Below are 5,372 nucleotides of genomic sequence, written 5' to 3' on the forward strand. Positions count from 1 at the left end.
TTTCAAAATGCTACTTGTCATGGGAGCATCACCCCACATGAAGGTTATAAATGAAAATGACTGGACTATATCCTGAAAGGTATATTTTTCTAAATCAAAGCCCATCTGTAACTAGAAGAACCAGTATTCAAACTGCATTGATGATCTTACTCAGGATAAGGAGATAATTTTTTTCTATAAAACAGAGGAAGTGATGTCCATGTGTTTATTTTTATCAGTATTGGTATGGAACAGCCTAGTTAAATATTTAGGAATATTATATAAGCCCCTTTCCAATATACGCCACCATCAAACTGTCAAAGAAACATGAAAATGAGACTGGTTATTTGATTTCTTTAATGGTCCTCTTATCCACAAATGTTTAAATTACTGGGCTGGTGTTCATGGTGATGAAAATGATAAACAGTCTCTGAGAGGATCTGATGATTAATTCAGAAAAACCAACAGTTAGTGACCTCACAAATTTCATTAAGGAAAACACTCTCTAGAAAGTTGAATGTGATTATATTGATTAAGCTTTAACGACTGATTATAATTTCACTTTATTGTTCTTTCAGGCAAGAAACATTTTTTTAATAATCATTTTTGATGTTTCCATTAGGTGAGCAATGCAATAGAATACTGACTTATTGCTACTTTGAATGTTGGGCAAAATATTTTCAGTGTCATTTTTAAAGTAGAAAATGTTGTTTTCTAAGTTCTTAATATTTGAGTTGGGTGATGAAAATAAAAATTTCTTTGCCAAGTAAATCTGCCATAGAACACATTCATTTCAGTGAAATTAGGGGAGTCATATTTCTTTTACTAAGTAAACATTACAAGGAGCAATTATTTGTGTTATCCTCATGTCCTTTGAATTTACTAAATAATATTGTGAACCCACTAACAAATGAATTATTTCACTCCAGGTGATGGGCACACCCTAATTCTGGGTGATCTTGATTTTTAACAAGGAATACAGGTTATCAGTATGTGAACTATTATTTCTTTGTCTTTTCTATTTTTATGATGGGAGAATGTAATTAAGAACTAAGACACTTGACATTTATTTTGGTGAATGACTTAATTTGACCCCCACCTCTCTGGGCATAGATTATCATTTTAGGAGGAAAACCTGTTTGGAAAACGTCTGGAACCGTGGAGGTCGCTCTTCATTCCCTTGGGATTGTTACCCATATACAGTCCTATTTGTGCTTTAGCTATACTTCACTCAGCGTCACTTTCTTGATTCTTTCCATTTCACACTACTGAGCTTGACTGTTCTTGGGTCCATAGTCATTCACTTGTAGCATTACTCACACTAAGGTTCTAGGCTTCAAATCTCAGTCAAAATCAATCTCTCAAGATTCACAGATGCAAAGTACCCAGTGTTAAAGTCTCACCAAAGCTATTTCTTCCAGGTAAATCTGTAAGGCTTGACCATTGAATTTTAGGATTAGTACACATTAGAATGTCCAAATCCTCAATTCAGCCATCTGACTGTTGAATTGTCTCAGTGGTTTACTAGAGAGAGAGGTCCACAAAAACGTTCTGGCATATTGCTCCAGAATTCTTTTTTCACATATTGGCTTCATCTGAGAAAATAATCCCATCTCTTGTTAATACTGATAAATTGACCAACTGACTTCTCTCTTACTCTTTGCAGTATTTTTTGTTTCTTCTTTCTGATAGTCAATCTGATCCTGTCATTTGTATTAATAACCCCTTTTATGTAACTCAAAGTGCTCCTCTGGAGCATTATGAATAAACTATTAAAATATCCAAGCTCTACCTGTATATTAACAGTATCATCTGCTTTGTGGAAAAAATGGAACAAAGGATTTGTCTGTGAATAACAAATCCATTGCATTTGTGATGCTAGAAGACTTAAAAGTCCATTCCCCAGGGCTCTGGGGCAGCCAGAGGAAAGAGACTCTGTGTGCTCACTGGGAGCAGATTCATGAAGTTGTAGGGCTCCCAAGATGCAAATGGTTCTTGCGTTAGGTAAGAACTATTAGTTGGGGCTTGATCTTTAAGGATTTACAAGGAAGATTAATTCTTAGACTTATTCTAGGTGTCCAAAATCTAGACTGCCTGCAATGCTTACTGTTCAGGGTGGGCAGAACACTGAAAATATTAGAAATCCTCATCTAGCCACACATTTAAAAAATATGTCTACCTATTATGTGCTAGAAATTCTGTTACATACTGAAAATGCAAAGTTGGAAAACAATGGTGTCTTTTTCAAGGAATTTGTTGCAGCTTCATAGGATGTATAGTTCTCACACCAGTTAAACATGCACTTGCATAATTCTTAAATAGATTTAAGCATCAGTGTTTATGTAGATGCCATAGGGAAATAAATATACTGGCATGTCCTTGACACCCACCCTAAATTTCCATATGACTTTATCAGTTCACCTCTCTCATGATTTGCTTTTGTATTATTACGTTTATGTGGAAACACACTTACAAAGCTCTCCTGCAACACTGAAAGCCTCCCAAGGAAGGTTAATAGCTGATTAAATCTTATAATCCCTATGCTGAATACAAACTGAGTAAGTTCTAGAGATGGCAACTAACAATGTACAACATTGACATAGGTAAGAAAGGGTCACTAATTAATTATTTAAGCAGTTCATCTCTAGTTTGCATGCTCTAGAACACTCCCTTGACTAATTTTGTTCTCATAGAGAAAGCTTGAATATTATATTTTAGTCTGGCTCTATTGCTGGCTGTGTAAATTTCAGCAAATCACAGAAGCTTTCAACAACTCAGTTTTCCCATCAGTTTTTCAAAACAGTGGCCAATTTAATTGAAATCCTATAGATAAATGTATGTATTTCTTTTTAGTAAGTATAACAAAAATAGACCATTTGCAGCCTGCTTGGTATAAAGTGCATTATTAGAAACAGATGCTATAAGTATTTCTTTATTTTTAATGTTGGGACTTCAGGAATTCCTTTCTGGGATATAGTCTCAAAGCAGAATATATGGTATCCATTACCAAGATTTTTAGGCTTTTAACTTATAGACCACATAGGAATAAAAAAGTAAAAGAGGAAAGTGGGAAAAGGATTAATGACTTAGATGAAAATGGCAGTTACGTTTACCAGAGAGAAATCTTAGTATGTAATGAAGCTCCCTCTAACCCTAGTGTTCCTGAACAACATCCTATTTCCCATCTGGAGTAGAAAGAACGCCACATTTCCTAAGGCCAGAAGGATCTTGGCTGTGATGACAATGGGTGCATTTTATTTTTCCCTAAGCTATGTCTTTAAAGAAAATTCCCTAAAATCTTCTTTTTTTCTTTTAGGAGTAAAAATTAGTTGCAAGTGATTTTATAAAGATGTATTTTCATAGATAAAGCCACATTTTAAAATTATATATATGTAATAATGTGCATACATTCATTACACAATTTGTATATATATTTATAAACACCTCATGATCAAATATTTTAAAACATTAGAATAAAGAAAAGATCTTTCTTCTTTTTCTTTGTGCCATGCAGCATGGTAAGAAATGTTCATGGAGTGTGACCAGCTCATCAGACTAGGCACTTCCAACTCTTTAAATCAACTGAGTAAGGTTCTCAGTTGAATGGTATGAATTTCACCTATCCCAATGCACATTTTGTTAATAAGAAATCATCTGAAGTATATTTTCAGTTTTCAAAATTTCTTTGCTTTGATTACTGTCATTTTAATTACAAATTCATGGACGGAAATAGCTGGTTTTAAATTTAATGCACCTGGAGCCACAGTCCCAGCCTGCCCGGCACCGGCCATTGAGGGCAAATCCGGCAACTCATCTCCGCCGCGCTGACTCTGCGTTCACCTTCTCCGCACACGCGCTCAACACCCAGCCTGGGATGGCGGCGGCGGCGGCGGCGGTGTACCCCAACTCCTGAGGCGCGGTCACGTTTATCGTGGAAGACCCGGTGCGGAAGGTGGGGGGTGGCGGACAAGGACGGAGACGTCAAGAATAACTGGGATGATGATGATGACGGAAAAAAAGAGGAAATAGAAGTAAAACCGGGAGTAAAAGTTTCAGAAAAGAAAAAATTAGCAGAGAAGATAAAAGAGAAAGAGCAGCAACAGAAGAAAAGGCAAGAAGAAATTAAAAAGGTTAGAAGAACTTGAAGAACCTAAAGTGCTAACACCAGAAGAACAATTAGCAGATAAAGTGCAGCTAAAGAAATTACAGGAGTCAGACCTTGAATCAGCAAAAGAAACTTTTGGTGTTAATAATACAGTTTGTGGAATAGATGCTATGAACCCATCTTCAAGAGATGACAACAGAATTTGGAAAGTTACTAAAAGACAAAATTACACAATGTGAAAACTCATTATATTATGCCAGTTTTTTGGAAGCCTTAGTTCGAGATGGGTGTATTTCATTGGAAATCGATGGCCTGAAGAAGATTACCAATTCATTGACTGTGCTTTGCAGTGAAAAACAGAAACAAGCAAAACAAAGCAAAGCAAAGCCAAAAAGAAGAAGAAAGGTGTGGTTCCTGGAAGGGGGTTAAAGGCCAGCATGCAGGTTTTAAAAAACCAAATCTAATAATGTGGTCATTGTTGTTGATGCCACAAGAGCAGTCACTAAATTGGAAACAAAGGTTGCAACATGACAAAAAACTTGTATAGTATTTACCAGCACCATTCAGTAATATAGCCTTAACCATACCTCCTTGAACTACTTCATAACTTGTCAAGAAAAGCAGTTTGCAGCAAGGGCATGTGGTGTGCACCTAGTATTAAAATTGCTTTGTCTTAAAATTGAGCGTGAGGATATTAAAAATACATTGTGAAGAAGACTGCACAGAGTACAGATACTGTGGCTGAAAAGCACTAGTTGGATACTAAAATTAAATGACCAAACCCCCCACCTTTGAAGCTGAAGAAGGTAAACCTCTCCATTATTGCATTACAAGTTGTGGGCTCTCTTGAATGCAGCATAGACTGTCTAGTTATATTTATCAGACTGTTGTACTGCTAGAGTACTTCAGGTTGGGGAGGGGAAACTCTACCTGTTTTATTTGCCTCATTTGAGTGTCTGAGAAACAAATCTCCTTTGTTCTCCTAGGCTGCAATGGAATAACTTTGACAGGGCTTTGGCATTTACTTCCCTTTATAAAACATGCTCAGCAAACTATACCAGTTACGGTTTGGTAAATTGTTATGTTAACAGTTATGACATCTACAATGTTTTATAAAGCAACTAATTTAATAAAAACACTGTTGTGAGGAAAAAAAAGTTTAATGCACCTGGAGACAAATATATTAAATATTCATTTTATTTTAGGAATGTGAATTGCTAAGTCTTATCATTTACCTTATATAACTTAAGTATAGTTCATTTGTTTGCGCATTCAAGTTCTTTTAATG

At 35.8% G+C, this 5,372-nt stretch overlaps 1 pseudogene; it reads left to right on the forward strand.

Annotated features, from left to right (window-relative positions):
* The first annotated feature begins 3,853 nt into the window (after positions 1 to 3,853).
* On the forward strand, positions 3,854 to 4,548 carry LOC118916457 (eukaryotic translation initiation factor 3 subunit J-like; annotated as a pseudogene).
* Positions 4,549 to 5,372: the final 824 nt, after the last annotated feature.

Source organism: Manis pentadactyla, chromosome 3 (assembly GCF_030020395.1).
Source record: "Manis pentadactyla isolate mManPen7 chromosome 3, mManPen7.hap1, whole genome shotgun sequence".
NCBI lineage: Eukaryota > Metazoa > Chordata > Mammalia > Pholidota > Manidae > Manis > Manis pentadactyla.